We start from the raw sequence: 26,408 nt of genomic DNA, 5'->3' as shown, positions 1-26,408 counted from the left end.
TCGGGCAAGGCAAAGATTAGGGTTTCAAGGCAGGCCACAGAGAGTAGCTGGAACCCTGCAGGACCCTAAGGAATCTCCCAGACTCAGATCAACCCTCCTGGACCCACCATACAAGTACTCTCTAAGCTGTAGCCAGGGCTCTACTGGATTTACCCAAACTATCATGGTCTCAGTTCCCAGGTAGCCTCAGCGCTGATGTCCTTGGCCCCCAAAGGGAAGCTCAGCCTGCCACGTATACTGAGGCTGAAGATTCTGGGTCATGGAAGATACTAACATACAACCACAACCTGGACTCAGTATAAAATCTTACCACCACCGAAGTCCACTGCCCAGCTTTCATCCTGGAAATAACCCTACCCAGAGTCTGTTACCTCTTCCTTCCAAATGGAGCATCCAAGGCTCCTTTCAAGGCTTAACCCCAATCCTGGGGCTCTGAATTCTTTGCTGCAAAGCCTTTATACCCTGGTTCATATGTTAGCTAGGATTCTAGCTCTCACCGGCCTTTGTCAAGGCTGGGTCACCCACCCCACTCTTTAAAATAGAGAAGCCTAGAGAGCAGAGCCCCTCCCCACCCAGATGACCAGTTCACTCTGCAGAGTGTCTTTGAGGGAAAGGGTAAATAAAGGAAACTAAAAACCCACCAGACACCTGGAACCTTGAGGCAGTTCAGACTGATATACAAATGGCGGCTCAGTGTTCCAATCCAGAGTACATGGTCTTTGCTAGCACAGACAAGCCATCTCAAGAACATCTGACCCAGCAGTGCCACAGTCTCTACATCCATCTTCTTTCAACCATTCAAAGGATATATGATCCCAAGCCAACACAACCCTGTAGGCCTGGCCTAAGGAGGCAGCCTAGACAACATACCATTTTGGCCACCACCCTCCTGTGTTTGTGATGTCAGAATCTAGTTGGGTGTGGCTGCCTATGGACCATAAGTTTATGGTGTATTAAGAGCTACAGTAGCAAAAGAGACTGTCCTTCTGAAGAGAAAGGGAACAGAAGGCAGGAAGGACTCTTTGGAGAAGCTAGGCTATGACCAGATGGAGATGAGGTCTACCCTTCTTCCCTGATGCCTTGCTGCTGATTTCCTCCTTGTATTAACAAGGTAGCCAAGCAGGTAGAGTCTCTTCTACCCATAGCTCTGGATGGGCACAGCCACCACTCCAAATGATACCACAAGAATTAGAGCCACAAGAAAACAAAATCTTGTTTGTCTAAAAGCTCAGCACAGAGAGTTCACTCTGAGAGGACAGCTACTTTAGAAGAGCCTGAGAAGATGCCATCTCTCCATGCTAATAATCTGTTTAGCGGCACCCCATCACCCAGAGCTCCAGGCTGACAGGCAATGCCCCCTCCTACCCTGTATCTCTAGAAACATAAATCTGAAGGATACTTTTCCAGGCCACACCAGGGCTGGACCCTCCCCTGCCCTGTGTTCCTCTTTCTTTAGGCCCCACCTCTTCCAGCAGACCTTGGGTTGGGGACCTGAGGTATGTGTTGGGCAGACCAGAATTCAGTGCTAGGATCAGAAAGTAGGCTTGGGAAAGCCACTTTCCCCCCTTATTCTTCCATTTCTTAAAGGGAAAGACAGGGACAAGGGCATGTTCTTCCCTGGATGAACAGGATTCCTCTCCCTCCATGAGACTCCTTCCCTCTGGAATGGGAGTCTGAGCCCTTCCTTCAGTTTAGCCAGTACCAGACACAGGCATAACAGGACATTGGGGGGAAGATGGGGTGAGGAAGGTTCATCCAACCCCTGACCTCTGACCTTTCCCACCACTTACTCTTTGATGTTAGATGGGTTTAGGAGAGAGTCCTGATGGCCTGCTAGAGTCTAATCCCTGGTGAGGGACTTGAAATCTCCCTGTTTAGATCACCACAGGCCCTCTCCTGGAATCCTCCTAGCCTGAAAGGAACAAGAGGCCAACTGTGTCCCCTCCTCCCACCAGTGTCTCCAGGAACAACTAATCCTACTCTTCCTTATAGAATCTCTTCCCCAAACCTCATTTTGAGAGGTGTGACACTTCTTCATGACCATGAAGAACCTATCTGATTGTGACCAATCCTGCCTCCCTGAGTGTTCCCAGGGATATACACATCCTTGGAGCAGAGACCAAGGCAGACACACAGCTCACTGACCCCCAAACTCTCCAACCCTTGGCACATCCAATCAAATCACCTGAAAATCTCCATGCCCAGCTCCAGAGTACAGGCCACTAAGCTCTTTACATCCATGCCTACAACCCAGGGGCCCCCAGATCCAAGTCCAAGCTTCCCTGAGACAATATGCTTCCAGGCCTTGCTCTCAGGACAGACGCTGGCCTGCAAGTGTGTAGGGGCTCTTCCCTTGTCCTCCTCTTCCCTCCCCTTGCCCCCTGGCTGTCTATCTAGTCATCCTTGACCAGCCTAGAGGTGGTCAGGAGAGAAAGGCAGAGCTAAGATATGGGATAGGCTTGTCTCCAGGAGTCAGGGATACCTTCCAGGGCTGTCCATCTCCCTCAAAGGGTAAGCTGCAAGAACACAAGCCGTCTGCCTTAAACCAAGAGAGCTGGTGGGCTTTGGAGAGAGCCTGGCTGCAATTCCTTCAGGCTTCCTAGTCTTGAGGCAATGACTGGAGGAGTAAAGGAGAGAGAGAGGGAGGGGGATTCGGAGAGGGCAGTGACCACAGCACACTGGGTTCCTTCTTGCTCTAGTCTGTCCCCAAGGCAAAGAGCTACCCTAAATGTCTCCCTGGGAGCCTGGCCACCATCCTACCCAATCCTGGGGCTCCCAAGGGATGAGAGCACAGGGGCAAAAACCAATGAGCTTCCCTCTGAACATCCCAGGCTATCCACACCCTCCTCCTTCCCCAGGGCAGAGTCAGAGGGGTGTGGTCACCTGGCTGCAGACTGAGAGAAAGCCAAGCAGACTCCTGGTGCCCAAGCTCTTCCTTTTGCTCCTTCACAGGCCTCTGGCCAGGTCCCTACCAAAGAAACACTAGAAGAAAGGAGCAGGCCTCTACACCAGGTCCTACTCAGACGGGGAAAACCAGCCAAACACCACGCAGAGTTCAATTTTTGAGAAAAAAAAAAAAAAGAAGAAGACAAAGAAACAAAACAAAACAAAAAACAAAAACGGAACCGCAGAATTGTGAAAGAAATCCCTTCCCCGAAGCCAGGCCCTCTTCTCTCTTCTCCCTCCAACAGCCTGATTCGGAATTATCCTGGGCAGTTATGGAAGTCCAAGCCAGGAAAGGGTCTGTAGGCGCCCAGATGCAGATGAGGGTGGGAAAGAGGTGGGGGATGTCTCAGAAATGCACAAAAAGGGGTTGGAGAAGGAGGCAGGGTTGGGGGTAGGAAAAGCAAAGAGGTAGGCGTCCATGATGGCCTGAACAGGTCCAAAGTCTCCTAGGGAGAAGCCAGCATCCAACTTGTTTACTTATTGGCATGTTTTGCTGCCTCCAAAAGGAAACAGTTAAAAACAAGAAATCTGGGTTGGTTCCCAAGCAGTCCCTATCTGTCACCTTGTCTCCTCAGGCAAGCTTTGCCTCTGCTGGCCTCTATCTGCCACCACCAGTCAGGAAACCTCCACTTTATTCCACTTGAGCCTAGCCAAACTGTTGCTCTTTAGTGGGGGGCAAAGAAACCAATTCGCACCCTGGAAAAGAGCCTGGAGAGGGTGGGGGCGGGGAAAGGAGCTGGGCCCCAGGTTCCCCAGCATCATCGGATTGCACCTGGCTGGGGCTGGAGTCACCTGGAACACACAGCTCTGCAGCATCTCCCTAGCCAGGGCGAGCCTGATGCACTGGGTGGGCTGTGAACAGAGGCGAGCTGGGGAGCACAGGGCTGGTTCAAGGGCAGGGGGTGGGGGTGGGGGCAAGAGGGAGATGCAGAGCTGGGGTGGGGCGGGGCGGGCTGGGCAGCGGCCACCTGACTTCCATGGAAGTGATATTCCTTGAGATGTCCATGACATTGATGCTGGTGTTCCCATTGCTGTTCCCTGAATCCTGCCCTTCCAGGAGAGGGAAGAGGTTCTCATCCTCTGGCAGCCAGCAATTGATCTCAGTCTTGCTGCAGACACAACCTGCAGGGCAAGACAGCAGGGAGCCCACACAGTCCAGGCAGACTCTTCCAAGCGAGAAAATCTGCCAGAAACTACACTTGGCTGGTGAAGAGAGACATCCACCTCTGCTCTCTAGTTCTAAAAAAGAGGAGGAGAAGGAGGAGGAGGAGGAGGAGGAGGAGGAGGAGGAGGAGGAGGAGGAGGAGGAGGAGGAAGAGAGAGAGAGAGAGAGAGAGAGAGAGAGAGAGAGAGAGAGAGAGAGAGAGAGAGAGAGAGAGATGGGGTGGGGGGAGTGGGGAGTGGGGAGAACAGGGTGGGGGGTAAGGAAACAAAGACAGCAAGGGAGGGGGAAGGGGAACGGGGCCTCTCTTTGAAATGCCTCATGATCAGATGCAAAATCCTTCAGCACAGGAAACCATCCCGGCCGCCTCCACTGCTGCCCCACTGGGTGGGAGCCTTGGGTCCCTCTTGTGGCGTGTTCTGCCAGATGTGGTGGCCAGGTTGTCGCTCGCCTGCTTGCGGGGTCCAGGAGCTCTGAAAAGGAGGCAAGCCCTCCTACTCCAAGTCCGAGGCTTTGCAGAGTTGCAGCAACAGACGGTGGGGAAGCAAAAATAATAATAATAAAAAGAAAAAAGATGGTGCTAAAGTCACCAAGTCCCAACTCCTGGGCAGAACTAAAATGGACAACCTGCAACACAGTCGTACACACTCGTGTGCACAGGCACGGAGCTGGAGGAAGAAGAGAAGGAAGATGCAGTCAAAGCTGCAGCCGCCGCCTTAAATGGCTAGCTATGCGCCTGCAGAAATGTACAAGTGCTCCAAGCCTTAGGAAACACTCAGATTATTGGAGCATCTTCCTTGGCTCCCTCCCTCCCTCCTCCCCTCCCTCCTCCCCTGCCTCCTCCCTTTCCTCCTCGCGGCCTCCTCCCTCCCACCTCCCCCCCCCCTGCACGGGCTGGGAGTGGCAGGAGAGCAGAATCTCACCCACCCTCCCCTCTCCTCACCCCTCTCTCTCCGCCCTTCTTCTCCCTCCTGCTTCCCCACCCACCCACCCACTCGCCAGCTCTTGGCTTTCACTGTTCTGCCACCCACGGCCGCTGCCCGCCCACTCGCTGCAGTTGAGGGGAAAAACAGAGGGAAAGGAAAAGTTGCAGTTGGGATTCAGAGGGTCGGCCTCGGGGAGGGAGAGTTGGCAAGCTGGCTGAGCAAGGGGAATTGCTCTCTCCCTTCCACTTCCTGGCCTGGTGCTGCCTGGTTTTGCTGCAAACTCCTCCACGGGAGGAAGCGAAATGAGTGTGGCTGAGGTGACTGGGGTGCTCCCCAGCCTGGGTGAGGGGCTCGGGCTCGCAGACAGTGACGGGGAACAGGAGCACACAGGAACCCCAGCGAGGCAGCCAGGGATGCAGGCTGCAGACCTGCAGACCTAGATCTGAATGACACTCATCTGGGTAATCAAGAGTCCAGGAGCTGAGCTCGGCTTGAGAGGGGACTGCAGGGCGGGGTGCACTGAGTGCCCCCAAGTCTATTGCTCCTTCTTGGCGGTGCGTTTTGGGTTCAGCCTTGGGCAAGCAGGGAGTAGAAAGGGAGAGAGAGAGGGAAGGAGCGCCTGCAGGACTGCTCTGGAGAACCGAGGTGACCCAGGAAGAGCCTTGCAAGCTAAAGAAATGGCCGGCCAGGAAATTGAGACCTGAAGGGCATTTTTTGACAAGCACTGCACCAGCACCTTTGAGGCCAGCTTCTTGGGCTCAGCCCTCGGGTGTGCTGAGCTGGCAGCCTGGTGAGGGGGCGGGCAAACTGCTCTCTCCCAATGATTTGGGGGCCACAGAACTTCCTCTTTCCATCCCCCACAAACACCCTTCCTGGTAGGGGCTCAAAACAGGTGCAGCCTTCCAGGCAAGTTTAAACCTGGTTGGGAGAGAAGTATGTCCCCCCACACAGATTTTTGCCTTGATAGGATTGTTTTAAAAATAAAATGCAAATGTAAATATGCGAAATGCGAGCTTTTTCCTGAGAAAACCTGAGATTTTGCTGTGAGAAAGGAGAAGAAAGGATTAGGGGAGTCCCAGCAGGCAGACACCCTAAGCATTCTCATGAAGAAGAAGGCAGCTCTCTCCTCCCCTAGCTTGGGAAGGGCAGGCAAGGGAGGAAAATACATTGAATTCAACAGCATCCAGGATCTGAAAGGATTCTCCCTACCCCACCGCACCCCGTGGATTCCAATGCAGGTCATGCAACTTGTAGGCAAGATGGGGGAAGGGGTGTTGCGGTGCCACCAGCCTGCCCCTAGTGCCACCAACAGACGGACCCGATGTCTCCCCATAACACTTATTGCTGGGAGTAAAACTTGGGTGAAAGGAGGAAAAGAAAAGAACAGGCCTAAAAAAGGCAGTTTCCCGACTTCTTCTTCTTCTGTTTTATTATTATCCAAGATGGCTCTTTATTGCTTTAGTCATAGAGGAAGAAAGAATACCGTTTGTGGGGCGGCCCCTGGGTAACTGGAGAGGAGCATCTCCAGGATGGTGTGGTAGCCAGGTGACAAGAACATAGACCTTGACAGTCTGCCCCTCTTTACTTGTCATTTTTAGCTTTCTTTTCAAAGTTTCTAGGTAAAGACAGAATTGAAAGTCTGACAAACACACATCACCATTTCCCACATCCCATAGTTCTAAAATCTTCAAAGCCACACTCATCTGAAAAACCTTCCTACAGACCACACACATGAAGATCTTTTAAGTACCATTCCTCCTGCCTTTGTCAAAAACATGTTTTCAATAACATTTAATATATCACTAACTTCCTAACAGAAGTTAAAGGATATTCAATATTTTTGTCAAAAACGTTTTGTTTGACATAGCATGTGAACTTTACAATGTACATACATTATAGGTCAAATTCCCAAAACTGAAGGTCACACAGTATGCACACAGAGCACTGAATGCAGGCGCCCTTCCCCAACTTTCGCTCTTCTACATTCCATACCAGGAAACCAACAAATAACAGGGCTCTGTGACTTAATGTGAAACACTGAAGCCATCACTAAGAGAAATGCTGCAAGATGTGTCTATAAAGAGAACCCCAGAGGGTCCTTAAGGCAATTGGTGGGTGGCGTTCTGTAGGCTGTTCCAGGCAGCACCACCTTCTCCTTCAAGGGTGGCTCCATCTTGGAAAGTAATTAGCTTGCACCTTTTCCGGGTTTGACTTTTAGGGTCACTTCTCGCTTTGATGTTCTTCTTAGGACTGGCAGGTTTGGGAGCAGGTGACCCTCCCTTTGGCTTTGGGGGGTTACTGTGACTAGGGCAGCTGGCTGTTTGCTGCTTGTCCTGAATTGTTCTCTGCTGTTCCCAAAGTCTCTCTTCCCACTGTATGGACCTTCTACTGAGTTGATCTCCCCATTTCTCAACTAAACAATTTTCAAGAAGCATCATTCTTGAATGCCACTCATAACACATCATTAGGACATCTTGATGGGGCAAGATGTGTAGACACTGGCAGGAGGAATTAGTGAGGAGAAGGACTTGCATTCGAGGGATATAGGTGAGGAGGACTTAAAGATCTCTTTCACATCTACCACAGTTGTGACCCCATTGCAACCACTCCTCTGGACGGCTTTTATTTTGGCATGAATAACATAGCTGTACTTTTTGCTCAGGTTTGTTGCCAAGGTTGGCTTCACCTTCTTGCACTTGCACTGATCAGGGCTCAGATGTTTACAGTCCGCATCAAAGGATCTTTCTTGCACCACCATATCTGGTATGATGTCTATCCACTTTACATCTTCCGGAAGGTCAGCGACTATTGCCTTGGGAGAGATGCACACTCCAGGGTCATAGAGCGGCAGCTCACCGCAGGCCAGGCTCTCTGGCCAGCTGTGGTTATACATCTTCATGAGGGGCTCACAGTCGTCACATGCTCGCTGGCACACAGACTTGCAGGGCTCGGCGGGATCCTGCAGGATCTCCAGGGTACAGATTTGTGCGTACATGGCACAAAGGAAGAAGTGCAGCATGGAGCTGCAGTTCAGGTCCACTAGCTCCTCATACTGCTAGATAGCAAGGATGGCGTTCTCCTGAGTGCTGTGGTGCAGGTGGTTGGGCATCCAGGTGACCTTCCAGGGCTTGTGCCTGCACATGGCGATGCACACAGCCTCGCATGGCTCTCCCCGAGCTCCCAGAGCCAGGCACAGCCACAGGCATGAAGCCACCAGGGCGGAGAAGATCATGGCACTGTCCTCCTGGGCTGCAGTCCCTGCTGGGAGGACCTTTGTCTTCCAGCCCCGCTGCTCTCCTTATCTCTACCTAGGGCCAGTGGAGTGAGCTTTCCTGCTGGAGCTCCAGTCCGCACTGTTGGGGAGTTCTGGGGCTTTGGCTGTAGATGCCCCCTGGGCACATCAGCGCCAGCAGCGCCAGCACTCAGCACCGACCTGCATGGGAAGCTCCAGTCTTGGGCCTGGCAGCTCAGAGTGCTGTGGGCAATGGCCACTGTAGAACCCTATTTATCCAGACTCATCCCCTGACAGGAGCTCAGCAGCCTTGGCAGCAGCAAGAACAGAGCAGGCTCCCACTCCGCTGCCCCACCCCCAGTGCTCCTGCAGAAGCAATGACTTCATCTCCTCCACTCCACAGCCAAGGGCTATAGTTTTGTATTTCCCCCAAAGTCTCTCCTTTTTTTTTTTTGTTTTAGTCTTCGAGTCTTTTTTCTTCAGATCAAGAAAAGCAGCATCTTGCTTTCAGTCATTTGGGAAGCTGGATACTAACCTGTGCAAGGGGAGACTTTGCTAAGTCTGCCTTAAAGTTTCCCTAAGTACAGAGTTGGATCAACCTGATCTTTTTTTTTCAGTTTTGAACACCTTTTATGAATATAATGGAAGTTTTTTTGCACTAATGACTGAACACGTACTTTTCAGCGAGATGCAGATGGCCATTTATCTCCCAGTGGTTAACCAACAGTGTCCAGTGACATCACAATGACAAACAAGAGAGCACCTCATCTTTTCATTGAACTATGTAGAGGGTCCTGACACCTAATGTCCCAGAGCACACTGGAAAAACATGTAGATTCAAGTCCCAACCAGCTCTACAAGTTTGTCTATGCTATCTTTGTGTATCAATTTTCTGATGCATACAATGAATATAATTATAATTCCAACTTCATAAAGGTGTCTGAAAGGTTAAGTAACATATTTTTACAATACATAGAAGAGTATAACACATAAAGAATACCAATTTACCATTTATTAATTAAGCAATTTAAAATGCATCTCATTCAAATAAGGCAATGAGGAAGTTAAAGATAATAAACATTTTGAGAAGTGTTTTACTTAAGAAGCATATAATTATTCATTTTTAAAAATAAATATTATATATATATATATATATATATATATATATATATAGTGTGTGTGTGTATGAGATTTTGTATGCACAATGTGTATACACATGCTCATACAGGCCAGAGGTCTTTGAAAGCCCTGAAATTGGATTTACAGATAGTTGTAAGCCCCTTCATGTGGTTGCTGGGAACTAATCCAGATCTTCACCAAGAGGAGCTAAGCTCCTAACTACTAAGACATTTCTCTAGCTGACGCTCTCTCTCCCTATCTCTCATCTATCATCTATCACCTAGTTATCTATTGTCTACCTATCATCTACCTAAATATCATCTAAATATCTGTCTATGTATGTATGAATACATATTACTTATGTGTCTAACAGCTATCATCTACTATCTACCAGTATTTCTATTATGTATTGATAATAGATATTTTATCATTTATATATCATCTATTATCTATCATCAATAAGTAGATATTGATAAATAGACATACACAAGTATATTCTTTTTTACTTAGTTATTATTTCAATATATTTTAAATTAAATACAATTGTATTACTCACTGTTTTCCTTTTCTTCCTTCCAGCTTCTCTTATGTTCCCTCCATCCAACCCTTCTTATCTCCTCATAAATTGATAGCATGCTTTCTTTGATTATTTCTGCATATTTATGCACAAATACAGACAGATATAAACACAAGATTCTGAGTATAGTTGGTTGCTTATGTATATATATTTATAGGTATATGATTTCAGGAATGACCACTTTGTTCTGGATATCCATTTAGGGGTCTCACTCCTAGGAGAGGTTAATTATCCCTCCGTCAGAAGTCATGAATTCCCTGTAGCTGTCTATGGTTTGGACCTCAAGACATCTGTCCCTCTTCCACATTATCATATTTAGTGATATTATCTTCTTTATGGAGTCATTGTCATAAAAGACGGTTTCACAGCAAATGTCTTGCTATTGTGGCTTTTAAAACCTTTGTGTCTTCTGTAATGATGCCCAAGTGATAGATACAGGAGCTGAGATGTACACTTAGCCGTTTGGGTCTGGCTTCCTCCTGATACATTGATCTCTGCACCACGTGCAGTTCCAGTTCTGTTTTGCTGTGATGGTGTCCTTCGGTTGTAATAAGAAGCTTCTTCAATGAGGGATGATAACTATACTTATCCAGCAAAGGTGTGTTGCAGTGTGTGAGTGTGTATGTGTGTGTGTGTCTGTGTGTGTCTATGTGTGCGTATGCCTGTGTATGTATGTGTGTGCCTAAATACATAAATATAATCTGCTCAGTCTATTTGCTTCTTGTACATGTATGTTTTCAGAACTGTATGTTTTCATGTGGTATTGGATAACAAACTGGAATGCTCTTCCTTAAGGAATGTGATTTTTCTCAAAGAAAAAGAGGTTAAGAAGTTGAAAGAGGGTAAGGTACAAGGGAGCATTTGGAGGGAGGATAGGGAAGTGATAGTGATGTAATTATATAATCTCAAAAATAAAAACATCATTAAAAGTCTTTGCCAACATTACATCTGACAGAATAAGTCAAACAGCAGAATTAAAAATTAGTTATGGAACTGAACTATAGATGTTTTCAAAAGAAACACAATGGTCTAATGTGAAGTAAATGTAAAGAAAAATTGCATGGGCATTTCTTGTCACCACACTAAGGGGATGGAAGGCAGGCAGCAGAGTCTGAGATGTGGGATGGGATGAGGGGATCGAGTGGTTAAGGCAATGGACCAGATTTGCATTTTTAAATTACGTCCTTTCAATCCATTTTACTTGTTGGTTTGCTTGTTTGTTACTGCGTGAGTGTGTGTGTGTGTGTGTGTGTGTGTGTGTGTGTGTGTGTGGTGTACATACCATTGTCCACACAGGAAAGTTGGGGGACAACTTTCAGGAGTTGGCTTTCTCCTGCTTCACTCTAGGCTCTAGGGATTGAACTCGGGTTGTCAGACTTGCATGAAAATGTTTTTCCAGGCCGAGCCCTCTCAGGGACCTGGAAAATCATTTTTTAAAAACAAAACAAAGCAACATTCATTGAAGAAAGAAATTTGTATTGTTATAAACATTTTGTTTTGGCAACATAAATTTTGATAAAGATTTTCTCCCAAATCAAATTCTAGAAAGAAATTAAATTGTATTTTACTTTTCTAATAGTCAAGGGTAATGAAATTATTGAGGGCTCAGAAATACTTTATGTCAATATTTCTAAATAATATGTATTAAAATTATTTTATTGCTATGGTTTTGTTTTTCAGGAATATGCAAGTTTATATATAAAAAGGTGGGCATCTATATCCACATACAAAAGTCTTTTTTACTAATTTTCATTTTAATAATGGGAAGAAGAGGAGCTATAACCCCAACAAACCATGATATTCAAGGTCTATGTAAGCTAACTCTGTATGTAATAGAAAAAGAGGCCATGCTTTTAAATATTACCAAATTAAAAGCTAACTAAATGTGTGTAACATTTCCAAGATTTTATGTTTTTATCATGACAATTGCTTGGTTCCTACTGATTTTTGTCAGGCATTGACTGCTTTGTGAAATCAATATTGCTTTGTGTTTCAAAAGTGAAAGGCACGCAAGGACGCAGAGGTATTAAACACAAGTGGATTGAATAGTTATTTGTGAGGGGTTGCTAACGATTACTATTTTTATTTTAATACTAAAAATTACTATTTTATTTTAATGTCATTACTATTTTATTTTAATGTCATAACAGCACTCAAGATTACCTTTCACTTCTAATCATACCATTTACATGGAAGTGGGAAAATGCTTCTGAAGTGGCCAAATGCTGTTTGCTGAATGGATCATGGTAACACTAGAAATTACCCTAGAGGAAAAATAATCAGATTCCCTGCCAGGCTCTTGAGAAAGGTTAATGTCTGTTCATTGAAATAAAGGAAAGCAAAAAAACAAGATCCATAAAGCACACATTTATGAAGGTAGGAAAAAAATATTGGCCATAAGATCTGATCTTATTACTTAACAGTTCAGAATTTGACACCATGATTCTGATTGGCTACTGTCAGTGGTGGCAGTTTTGGGTTTTTGTGTGTTTCATTGTGTTATTTGTATGTTTGTTGGTTGGTTGGTTGTGCATTCATTAGTAATAATGTAGGCAAATATGTCTACCATAGGAAAAAATACTAAGTTCCAACACATCTGTCAATCACTATGTTGTGATAGTTATGACATGGTTTGAGACTGATGTAATATCATCATTATCACTTTACAGAAGAGAGTGATGAAACAGAGTTTGCAAAATTTGCCCATATCTGAAAAGGAAGAAAGCAAGAAAGATTTCTTGGAGGAGCCCATTTAGCCCTAGGGGAAGGCAATGTGGCACTGCCATTACAAACTCTAAGCAACTCTGTTAGAGACGGTGCATCCCTGTAGCGTGGTCTAGAGATCTTCATACAAGCCTAAGCTACTTTGTTAGCACACAACTCTCAAGTCTTTGCTCAATTGAACAATACTTAGGTGGGGAGTCTGAGATTTAAATAATAGAACCAACTCAGAATTCCACAGGGATGCTCATCACTATTTACTGACCTAAGCATGATGAAGCTAAGCCCCTGGGATCTTATGTGGCTGAATAGTTCAGGATGTCAAATAAATTCAGGCAACTTCTTTCCATGTGGGAACACACAAGAGCAGCAGCAGCAGCAGCAGCAGCAATAACAACAAACCTCTAGTTTTCTTTGTAGATTCATTCCTTGCAGCGGGCTCATGAAAGCCTCCTTGTTTCTATAACAGCAAGCACCTGTCCTTTACACATGTTCTGCAACAACAATGCTTGTGCCAAGTGGCTTATGAATGCATAGTTCTAATAAGTGCTCACAGCATGAGTGGTGTGGAATATTTGTCATGTAAGTGACTCTCAGAAAAATTTCTTGGTAGGCAGCATTTAATGACAGATAATCTTGACCCTCTGTAACCAGAGGGTTAAATTAGCTATTTCCTCAGGCACATCAGAAGTAGTCATGGTGACTCTCCAATCTGCATGCCTGAAGATGAAGCAGGGATGGTAATTATGTATTTTCCAAAATTTGCTACCTTCTGCTTAATTATAAATATAAACCATAAAAAATAAATAGTTCAGTTGTTGAGCAATTCTTTCTAAAAATTAGCTTTGTGGAAAAGGTATTTGTTATTCAATACCAAATTGCCAGCTCTGAAAATTTACAGAGACACAACATTATACAGACTGAAATAGTTGTGTGTGTGTGTGTGTGTGTGTATACACAAAATTGTTCAGTCTATACAATATTAGCAATATATATGCACATAAATAAATATACAGAGCTTTATGTAACAATGATTAAAGACAAAAAGAGGACATATATTTGAAATAGAGCAGGGAAAAAGATGTAATATAAAGATATACCACATTTTATGGCTTCTATGGCTATTAACCCAAACTAAATCCACAGAAAGCCGGTTTCTACTTGTATCTTCTCAGCTATAGTTTAAAATTTAGGCATAGCCTCAGATGTATCATTGAGGGCATGGGATTTTTTTTGTAGGTAAGTCTTCATAGTTGGTATTTAAATCATGATGAGCATGTGCTCAATACAGAGTATGAGTCCCTTGCATTCTCAATAGAATTGAGTTTCTTATCTAAAAGATAAACTGAAGCCCCTTAATTTGGAGGAAATTTAATTGAAAAAAAAATCAAATTGTTTTTGTCATGTACTGGATTGTGTAAAACGATTTTGCTTTATGAAAATTATTTTAGATCTCTTGTAAAAGTGTAGAAAACCAACTAACGCCACCCTCTTTCAATCATCAAAGTGTTTTCATTTGCCATTTTTGATGTCTGCCTTTCCTCCCCAACATTCATTCAATTTTGAAAATTTGCAATTTTGATATGTTCCTTCTCTTAGGTCACACTTAAGCCTATTATTTATAGGAGTGTACACAGATACGATCTGATGAATGATAATCTTCAGCCATGACAAAGGAAATGCAAATATTAATATGTGTTTGGCTACTCAGTTTTATAACTCTATATAGCCTCCTCTTAGACTGTTTTTTTAAATCTCTTACCATATTGTCTGAGCACATGATGCTCATCTAATACAGTCTAATACAAAATACAGTGGATTTCTTCTCAATACTCCTGCTGATTGATTCAGGATCCTGGCTTTGTCTATTACATCAGATTTCTTTGATAATTCATCAGAAGAGATATAAAGTATTACTTTCATTCATCAAATATGTATTGGTAGCAGATGATATTCATTAAGCCTTAAGGGTGTTTTAAAAAGCATAGATAAATAAAATGCATTCCACTTTGTGCTGAAGAATATGTACATGCAGTAAAATGTCATAATATTTCAAGTCTGTAAACAGCCAGGGTAAGTAATACAATAATACTGCAGTTAAAATATTGATCTTAATTTAGTGTGGCTGGCTAGAGGTGGGTACATGTATAATAAAATATTCCTGAGAATCATTTGGCTGCTCTGAGGCCATGACATTTATTGTATTTTCTTACAGTGTGGCTTCTTCATAAAGTCTGTCATTACGTCTTCATAAGCCTGTTGCAAAGAAAGATATGTACTCCACTCCAGACTCAAACAAGTGGAATCCGGCACTTTAAGTGGAATGTAGAACTTTCTAATGCTTACATAACAGATCTTTGTTTCTGGTTTCTTATATCCTATCCTTTGTGTCTCTAAAAAGCCATAAAAACTAAGAATTGGGACTCAATCTAAGGATAATCAGAGTTCATTCTTGGGTATCTAACAATATCTGTTACTTGAGTTTTGTTCAAAATTGCCAAGGGTAATTGAAGTGTCATTAAGTTGGTTTTAGTACCCCATACCTGTGCTAGTAGGTTTTGTTGTCTACTTAATGGAATTAAGAGACATTTAGGATTGATTAAAACACACACACACACACACACACACACACACACACACGGTGATGAACTTGCATTGAAAGACTGAAGAAGTCTGTGTCTGATGTCATGAGAAGATTCCAACCCAGTGACTTTCACACTTGGAGTCATGCAGGAAGGAGGAGAAATCATGATGGGAAAAACATCACAAAACATGTGTGTGCCCATGTATGTGTCTCTGAGCCTATGTCTGTGCCCCCATGGGTGTGTCTTTGTGACTATGTCTGTGCTTCCCTGGAGCACTGATGCATAGGAATGACTTGTCATTATTAGAAGTGGTACCTTCTAAAGGACAACCAAATGAAAGGAAGAAAGAAGCAGAAGTTCATCCATGATGTTTCTCCCTCCTTCCTGCATGAGACAAAGTCTGGGTTGGAATCTTCTGATGACATCAGACACCGACTTCTTCAGCCTTTCAACTTAAGTTCCTCACCATGCCTTTCCATGGAGTTTCCAGGATTTTAAACCCAGACTGAGAGTAGTGAGTTATGGAGATTCCTGCCTCTCTCTCCTGCATAGCTGGCTACTGTCAATCTACCCAGGTCTTAGTGTGCAAACACCCAAACAAATTCTATTCATATATATATATATATATATATATATATATATATATATATATATATACAGAATGCAAAATTTGGACCTTGGATATTACGACTCACCTTTCTTCTCTTCCCGTCCTGCCTCTCTCCAACCCTGGATTCTCATTCTGAGGCAGGATCTCACTTTGTAGTGATGTATTTTCTGTAAGCAACTGTACAGATCAAGCTATTCTTACACTCATGGCATTCTTCTTGCTTCATGATCACAAGTTCTAGGATCCCAGGTATGCTTCATCACACTTGGCTTATAGTTCACATCTTTTGCCTTGATTGTGACCACACTGATTCAGTCCTATGCAACATTGCATTGCCCAGAACAGAATGGGTCTGAACAATAACCAGATTCTTTAAATGCTAAAACTTGTGATGTCCTACCGAAATCCTAATGCTAATGTCCAACAGCATTTAAGAGTGGGCAATGTGAACATTATTGGTTATATTATAATGTTTTTTAAGTTTTGAATATGGATTTATAAACTATAATTTGCTGGAGACTATTCTAAAATTATATCATCCTTTGTTATTCATGTTTTTATATTTGTTTGATATGGAATGTGTCATAATTACTCAGTGTAATTAGGACTATATCAAAATGTTATTATTTAATATTTTAATTGACACCCAAGACTTACTTAGAGGCTTATTTATCACATAGTATTGAATATTGAATTCTCTATTGAATATTTTGAATAAATCCATTTTGGTTTTCCCCTAATGACAAGAATCACATCACATACTGCTAATATATTTTAGTTATCATTAGGTCTATTTTCTCAACAATTGTAGAAATACTCCTAGAACTTCCAAAACTATTGAAAAACATTTTTTTCTAGTTGATTTAAATAGGATCTTACAAAGCCAAAGCTGGCTTCAAGCTGGCTGTATTGTTGACATCATTCTTGAATCCCTGCTCCAGCCGCCTCTCCCTTGTATGTGCTACAATTCCAGGAGTGATCGAGAAATTCCAGCTTTGCCACTTTAAAACTTAGCCTTCTCACAGACCCGGTTTCAAGGTTAATACAAGGGACATTTTGTCATACATTAGAAAGATGAGGAAAAGGATGAATGGGCTTAAGAGAGGAAGAGGAACTGGGCAGAAACAGGATAAAGGGACAGGAGCTGACACTTTAAAATTGTGAATTGTAAGAATCTAACTCAGAAGCAAGCTGACTTACTTTCATGAGTCAGTTATATTTTTCCTCTTAAGAATTCTTTCTGTCTAGAAATATTAAGTAACAATTTATATATCTTTATGTGTACATAAATGCTGCTTATCCTCTAATATTACAAAGTAGCAGGATAGCAACCTGGCCTCTGCTTAAGAACTTTAATAAAGGCAATCCAGGCAAACTATCAGCAACCTGAGCCTTCTCTATCAAACCATAATTTGCTGGAGATTACTCTAAATAAAAAGCAAAGATGATTTTCCATTTCCTTCAGAGCCATGTGGAGTATTCGCTGACCTTTAGTCTACTGCTGATGGTATCTTCAGGATCCTCTTCTTGTCAAGACCTTGTTCTACAAGAACACAAAAGCGTTAGTCCAAAATGATAATGGATTCTGGCCTGCAACTCATTGCATGTGCAATTATTGCTGTACTGCTGACTCCTTAGCTACTCAAGAAATTTCTAAGCCTGTACTGTAGGCTGAAAATCTCCCTATCTAGTCACTTACCCAATTTTTTTCCTTTCTCAAGTTAAAATATAGATGTGGTGTCTTCCTTCTGTTGTAATCTCCTGAAAACATTGTGTACAAAATGTCTGCCAATGTATTTTTTTTCTTCACGAATATTAGTATCTGTTTCCCAGAAGATCCAATAAACACAGAACCTCTACCCTATTCTAGCCAGTGATGACTTATTTAGAAAAGGCATTGCATATCTATAATCTTAAACTCTCCAACTAGAGGTGCGCATGGATATGCATACTTGTGTGCATCTAAATTTCTGAATTTTATGTGAATATAAATGTGTTATATTTCTGTTGTTTCCTGTACTTATTTACATTTGTACCTAGATCAGAATCATGTTCTGCTTCTCTTACACTGTTTAAATATACCACATATTCTTAACATGTGTTCTATATAATAGAATAAATACTGTTTCTGTACAACACCCTTGTTGTATATAATTTCGAAATAAAATCCTCTAACTGAGAAGCTGTTGTGTCTAACACATGAAAGCATATTATGTAGTTAATTAAAAGTTCTAAGTCTGGAGCTGAAGCTCTGTGGTAGAGGGCCTTCCAGCTATATGCAGGGGCATGAGTTCAATTCCGATGTCAAGAGAAGTCGTTGTCCTTGTTTGGAGTATTTGTGGCTTTTATGTTGTCTCCCATGTGTGGGCTTGTCTTTCCATCTTTGTCCTTGACATTTCTTTTAGAAACATTTGCTAGGAGAACACAGAATGTTTTGTGTGCCAGTGAGCAGCACTGATAGTATTCTGAACCACCACAAACTTTAATTTCTGTTCTATTTGAAGACTTCTATTAATGGAATCAGATCATGAACTTCACTTTGAATGAAGATTTGCTCAAAACTCTGCAGCGTCTTTGATAAGAGGGGAGACTGCTGCTTTGCAGCTTTTATTATAACTCCTTTTTCCTGTCAAAATGTCCTTTAATAAGACTGTTTTTAATCTCTTTAAATTAATGAATCTTGTTAAATTAAGGAAATCATTTTGATAGTGGGTGACAGTTTTTTTTTTTTTAAACAGAAGGGAAAAGATCATTTCCAAGCTGCATTATCATCTCTGTCCCAGAAAAGTACCCACCTCTGCCAGTGTTGGTTCTCTGGTATGTGACCACAGAGAAATTTAGGCAGAGTAGATAGAAAAATTACTTAGACATATCACAAATAAAGCATCTCAGGGACAAAGTTTTGAAATAGTTAGCTTGTTATACCCTTCAGCCTATCTTGTTTCTAGGCCTAGAACTTTTATTACTGGATTGATACAATGGACCGATTTTATTTCTTAAACTATAACTGTTAGAAAAGCCTCAAAATGACTGTCACTCTTTTAATTCTTATAACTTATTTGAATACTCATGATACTACACTTTAATTTATGACTTTTGTAACCTTTCAATATTTTAATTTGTCTGGAATGTATTATTTGACCATAAGAATGTTATTTATTTGGGCCATTATTTCATAGGATTCAAAAACTACATGAAGGAGAATGACTCAAATTTCAGGTATTTGATCTCTCACATTTAAATATAATCACTTTCACAGAAAGATCTCAATCTTTTAGTGGATTTCTGTCTTCTGAGTGGACTGCCCTTAATTACTCTAAATTTTCTCTCCAAGTTGTCTCCATTACTATTATAATATAAGTGTTAAAAATAGCATAGATAAAACAGTATGAGTTATAAAGTAATACTAGATCATGAGACCTTGCATAATGTAGGTATTAGATCCAGCGTCTACACAAAGAAGAGATGGAGAGAAGAATTGTTAGAGAACTCAGGGAAAGGAAGAAGAAGCAAAAATGTCCAAGGGAGGAAGATACAAACAGTTCTGCATGTCCGTGTTAGGAAGAAACAGCCTTTAGTTTTCAATCTAGGTACATATTTCTTCCTCTGAAACTTCATTAAGTCACAATGAGAAAGGAGTGAGATGTTCTATAATCCAAAGAAAACTGTTATTACTATTGTGTCTCTTTTTGTATATGTTTGTGTCTGTGTGTATATATGTGTGTGCACATATGTGTGTGCATGTATGTATAAGAGTATAATGTACACATTATATATATGAGCACGTAAGTATGAGAGTATAACGTACACATTATATATGTGTGTGTGTGTGTGTGTGTGTGTGTATGTGCTAGTCTGAATGTGAATATATTGTGTGTATGTAATTGAATCTCTGTACATTTACATGTGTGCGTCTTTGTGTCTATGTTCTGTTTGTTGAGTAGACAAAGACTTCTATTAAACCTCAATACTTAATTTCAGAATGAGATAAGCAGATATTTACTATTTCTCTATATTTGTTATTAGATTTGTTCTTTGACATTTTCATACCTGTCTGCAAGTCTGCTGTGCATTTGATTTCAGTCACTACCACTCTCCCTTCTCTGACTTCTACCCCTCATAGGCCCTATTCCAGCCTATATGACCTCTTTACATATTCATGTTTATCTGTTTGTTTTCTCCATTGATAATCAAAAAGTTTAATCAGGGCCATCTGTATAACAATTGCTTTAGAATTCTACACAGGAGCCTGGAGAGCTTATTCAGTTGATAACAGTAAAACACAGAATCTGCCAATGGCCACCAGTTGGTTGGAAATATGAAGAAGCAATGCTTTTTGTCCTTTACAAGGTTGTGGTTGCCTATTGAGAGCTCCCATTTGTGCAAGTGTAATTGTGCAATATTCATAATTATAATGGATGTACCTGGACCAAAATGTGGTGTTCCAAAACCTCATTATTTTCTAGATCTTATATTCTTTATGTTCCATCTTCAACAATGTTCTTTGAGTCTTAGAGAGAAATGTTGCATAATCATAGGATATTAAACAAAATTGCCAACTCCCACTGTGGGATACTTCCTTTCTTCTTGTTGGCCAGTGAAACTTCTCCTTACACTCCAAACAGAAAACCAAAAGTATGTGCCAACTTTCCTTGTTTCCCCAAAATATTACATGATAAGAATTTTCATATTCTTAAGAAGATAATAGAGATGTATATATTAACACCGCATATTCTAACACCTCACAGAATAGAAAAGTAGAGCAATGCCTTGTATGATAGTTAGTAATAAGCTCATCATAGAAGATTATTTCCTGGCATCTTAAGTACATGCCTAGGACTGTAGGTCTTAAAAATATAATTATTTACTATATGAGCTATTTCATCATCATGGGTAAACTAGAAAATCTGGTCTGACATGACCTTGGTAGGGACAGAATGATATGGTTCCTGAGGACATGGTCCCTCCTCACCCTCCTGGGACAAGCCAGCAGACATAGACTTCCCAATGTGTCAGTAACTGCTGTGGGGATAAAGTGTGTTTGTATAATTATATGCATATTTTATGTTCCTTCATTGAGGAAAGTGTTATGTTTTATAAAGTAAGAAAGAGGCCAGGATATGCTTTGGTATAGCAAGGTATGCCCATGCTGAGGCACTCCTCCCTGAGGTACTAGTCATAGAACAGGTTTAGTATAGAATAGTTTATTTATAACATGGGAAATGGAGTTGGGAAGGGAGTGGGGAGAGAGAGAGAGAGAGAGAGAGAGAGAGAGAGAGAGAGAGGAGGGGAGGACCAAGAACATGGTAGGGATGGGGAGAGGGGAGAGCAGGAGAAAGGGGTGAATGAGAGAAGAGGTAAAGATGGGGAAAGACAGAGAGAAGGAGAGAAACAGCCCCTTTTATAATAAGCCAGGCATACCTGGCTATTGCCAGGTAACTGTGGAGCAGAGCCTAGAAGAAATGATAACAGAATGTTCTCCCTGTTAACATTAATAACTCCATGGTAATCAGAGATAGCATGTATGTAAGAGGCAAAGGTGTGGCTAATGTTTCTGGAAAAAATGGTAAACCCTGGGACTTCAGGATAGCCCTCAAGGCTGTAGAAAAAAAAACTCTAAAAACCTGAGTTCAAAAATATATCATTTCTCAACTATACAAAAAATAGGGATGCAATATAAATTATATGAGGGACTTTGTGGATCTAAAGGAATAGAAGCAGCTGCATTAATAAGGCAGCTTGTCAGAAAGATATAGGCAGATACAAAGGCAGGCAGATTCCTCAGTTCAAGATTAGCCTGAGGTGTGGGAGAAATGGTGTGGGAGAAATGGTGATTTCAAGACTGGGTCCTACCCAGCTAGTTTATCTATGTTAGCCGAGTCAGGCATATTTCTAACTTATTTTGCAAAGTTAAAAGAAAATGTGTGTATGCTATCTCCCAAGAATTAAAGAAAGAAGTCACAGGATGCTAATTCATAGGATAATTAAATGGAAATCTGAAGTAAATGACTGGATTGATAGGTAAAATAAAAAGTCCAGTTTAAGGTCTACAAGAGGTGAGCTGCCCAGAGAACATTTTTCTAATAGCAAGAGAGAACTATTTGAAGAACTGTCTTCAGCAGAAAAGAGAGAAGGAGAGAGAGAGAGAGAGAGAGAGAGAGAGAGAGAGAGAGAGAGAGAGAGAGAGAGAACTGTCTGAAGATCTCCAGAATAAAGCAGATTACAAAGAAGAGTTCACATGGAGGGACCCATGGCTCCAGTCAAATATGAAGCAGAAGATAGATTTGATGGGCATCAATGGGAAAAGAAGCTCAATGCCCCAAGTGTAGGGAATGTGAGGGCTCAGAGGTGGGGAATGGGAGGATGGGTGGGTGGGGGAACACCCTCAGAAACAGGAGGAAGCACTAGAGATGTCATAGGAAATTTCAGGGTGGGGGAGAACCAGGAAAGGAGATAACATTTGAAATGTAAATAAAGAAAATATCCAATAAAAAAATAAAGGAAAGAAAGGCAGCTGGAGAGATGTCTGAATGTCTGAGCAGAGACAATATCAATCCAGAATTTGACTTCAAGTCATTTGTTTTCCCTGTTCCCAGATATCCCTTCCTCAGAACCCCTCTCCAAGCTGAGGGTGGACAATGGCTACAAAAAAATGTATTGAAAGAATGAAGCCAACAAAATTGGACTTGGATTTGTAGCATAACTTTTTCCACCTTCCTAGATCCATGAGGAATATTGATCAGTTGACTCTGGTTTATGTTTTGCAGCACTGTGATAAAAAGGCCAGAAAGTAAATCTCTGGAAATTAACTGAGGCATAAATTTAACACAATCATGGATGAGTGGGTCTTTGGAAATAAGAAAATGTCTTTATTTAAAAATTCAGAAAATGAATAAATGGCTCAGTGGTTAAGAACACTGACTTCCCTTCTAGAGGTTCTGAGTTCAATTTTCAGCAACCACATGGTAGCTCCTAGCTATTTATAATAGAATTTGATGCCCTCTTCTGGTATATACTCACATATATAAAAGAAATAAATATGTTGAGCAATAGTTGCACATGCCTTTAAACCAAGCACTTGGGAGGTAGAGGCAGGCAGATTTCTGAGTTCAAGACGAGTCTGGTCTACAGAGTGAGTTCCAGGACAGCCATGGCTACACAGAGAAACCCTGTCTTGAAAAAATAAAAAAAAATCATTATGTGCATATTGTATATATGTGTGCATGTTCACATGTATGCACCATTAAATATGTTGTTATATAAATATGCATGTGGTGTCTGGAGGACGACCTCACATATGACAATCATTGTCCACCTCCTTGAGACAAGATCTCTCCATTAAGCTCCACATTTAGACAAGACTAGCTCCTGTCTCCAATGTCCTACTGTTCATAACAGAAATCCACATCATAACCTTTGACATTTTCAAACAGGCACTGGAGATAAAATTTAGGTACCTGTGCATGGACAAGCAAGCATCTTATCAAAGGACTCTTCAGAGAGTAATTGTCACTGACAAATGGGGGTCAATAAACACTTAAATAGAACTGGAGGAAGAAGTCAGTTGTATATTTCCTTCAAATATATTCTTTAGTATATGAGGAAGTATTTTGATGCATTTCCACAGAAGGTAAAGTCAAGTTTAATCAGGAGACAAACACACTGTCAAATATTGAACAACAGGATATCAATGTATATGTGTGTGTGTGTATAAAATGCTGATATATATCAGCATTAATCTTAATCCATTAATTTTATACTCATAAGAGAAATGGAATAATTAATGGAAGCTTTGGGATATATTTTATTATTCATAAGAATTTCACATCACATACACTTTCCCAAAAGATTTTCAACACGAAAATTGCTGCATCCTAAGTGCAGCAATTTTATTTGTGGACAAAAGAAAATAAAAGGTGAATCTTTTATCTGCCCTTGGAGTTTCCCCAGCATAAATTCATGCATTTTCGTGCTTTATCCCCAAGTGATAAATTATCAGGGGGCTGCTGAAAATCCCAGGGCTTTTAAATAATATATTCATGAGACTGCCAGTAAAAAAAAAAAAAATAACTCAAAAGTTTGGGAGAAAGAAGAGCATGGAAGAATGTGTGAGATGTGAACTGGAGGAGTCATTGTCTTTAACATTCAATGTCAATCAAGAGCTCTCCATCCATCAGACTTGGGCCTTCGGTGATGTTGGCTTCGGTGTGTACAAAGGGCGCCAGCTATGTCTTCTTCATCCCTTCTCATCATGGGCTACTCCAACTAGGCAGATTGAACAACCTTATGTATGCTAGTAAACTTGCAAGGATTAAAGAAAGCATCCATTAGGAATCGTCTTCTATGTTTTAAATTGTGTTATGAAATTAATACTTTCCCCTACAAATTTCTATCAAAACCTTTTCTGCAAAGGTCTGTAATTTAAATCTTAACACTGAAATTAAATATCAGCCAGTTTTCTACCTTCATGTGTAGACTGAGAGCTAAGAATGTACTGTTAACGTTCAGATTTCCAAAGTAACCAAGCATACCTACAACTTGTATTCACCCTTATTAGCACTGACTGCTTAGTTTTCATTGACAATGTTGGATATCATTGGGTTATCTGAGAAGAAATCTAAATTGAGGGATAACCCAGATTATGGGTATGCATGTGTAGGATTATCTCAACTGTTAAATGAGGTAAGAGGAACCAACCTGTGGTTGGCATAACAAACATGTGTACATGTGCTCACACACACACACACACATACACACAAACACACAAATACACACACACATACATACACACACATACATACATATACATACACACATACACACAAACATACACATACACACATACAAACACTTGCACACAAAGATACATACACACACATAGACACATACACACATACACACACACAGAGGGGCAACTTAGTATATACACACATGTATACATATATACATTCATACATACATACACACACATATATACTACAGTCTCAGAAATCTGTAGAATTGAGGCTAATGCAACTAATGCAGAAAACAAACAAACATAAAAGAAATGAACAAACAAGCAAACAAAGCTATTCCATGGGCAGGTGATCCTGGAATGCTTAAGAAAGTTACACACAAATTGAAGCAAAAGAGAAAGACACATTCTTCCATGCTTTATGTTTGATCAGAGAAGCAGAAAAAATTTAAAGAAGAATTGTACAATTTTCTTTCTAAATCATGGCCCTGTAGGTTTTCTATAGGTGCCAGACAATATGTAAAATATAAAAATTATGCTAAAGCTATTCTTTCTTTGCTCTCTCTGAATCATTCATCAAGCAAAAATTATCTGCTATGGAATTAAATTTACAACATAGCATTGAAAAGGATGCATTAAGAATAGCTTGGAGCTGAAAGTGAATCACAGTTTAGAGCTACACGTGGTTTAAAATCTTCTTCTTTTCTGTTTTAGAATATGGTAGAATATGACCCTTGGTCTTAATCTTTCTGCTTCAGGAGACATATGTTTTGATTATAGATGACCATAGTACTTTATAATAATATCAGATCAGCACACAATTAATCACCACTTAACATCAGAAAAAGATGTAGGACTGGTGAACAGGACTCATACCTAGCCAAGATACTACAAGATTTATACAGTCTTTAGAATAACCTGGTTCTTCATTATTATTATTATTATTATTATTATTAATTATACCCAACCACTGTTTCCTCCTCTCCTCACAGTCCCTCCAATACCTCCTCTCTACACCCTCTAACCACTTTTCTCTGACACTAACAGGTATACCCAGAGATGACCACTAATGGTTATCATAGACAAGCCAGTGTTAAAATTTGGTGGAGCACGTCTTCTTCACATTTGTAATTTTTGTTTGCATTATTTGCATAGACTACATTTTAGTGTTTAAATACACAAACACTTTAAAGGATTTGTGCACTGGGTTCCATCTGTGGGGGAAATGCCAGTTGTTTCCCAGGGCTTCACACATGCTAAACATAAAGGTACAGTTCTATTTATTTTTTGTTTATTTTTTATACTTGCAATTATAAGTATACATACACATTTGCTCTTTTTCTCTCTCTTCTCTCCAAACCTCCCATATACTTTCTTACCCTTTTCAAAATTCATACTCATCTGGACATTAATTCTTGTTACATGCATATATGTACATATACAGAAATATATTTTCAAACAACTTTGTCAGTTTGTATGATGTTACTAAGGAACACACCACTTTCGGTGGGCTGCCATTCCTAAGTCTCACTTAATTAGCTATGTCTCTTTGAATCGTGTCAAAGACAACATGATTTGCAGGCCCTGCTTGGATGTGCCAAGGAGGAATTTGAAAGTAGCTCTCTAAGAGCAGAAAGTAGTCTAAAATAAAAGGCAAACTTGGTAGAATATAATCATACAATCCAATTAGATACTTATAGCACCTGTAAAGGAACAATGTTAGTATTAAGGAGGTGTGTGTGTGTGTGTGTGTGTGTGTGTGTGTGTACATTTGTAGCAGATAGTAAGGAAACAGA

General features: G+C 41.2%; 1 pseudogene; it reads right to left on the bottom strand.

Moving 5' to 3' along the window:
• Positions 1-7,133: 7,133 nt before the first annotated feature.
• LOC127664118 (secreted frizzled-related protein 4-like) lies at positions 7,134-8,266 on the bottom strand (annotated as a pseudogene).
• Positions 8,267-26,408: the final 18,142 nt, after the last annotated feature.

The sequence above is a fragment of the Apodemus sylvaticus genome, chromosome 13, assembly GCF_947179515.1.
Source record: "Apodemus sylvaticus chromosome 13, mApoSyl1.1, whole genome shotgun sequence".
Lineage (NCBI taxonomy): Eukaryota > Metazoa > Chordata > Mammalia > Rodentia > Muridae > Apodemus > Apodemus sylvaticus.
This window is presented reverse-complemented; position numbering and strand designations above follow the sequence as displayed.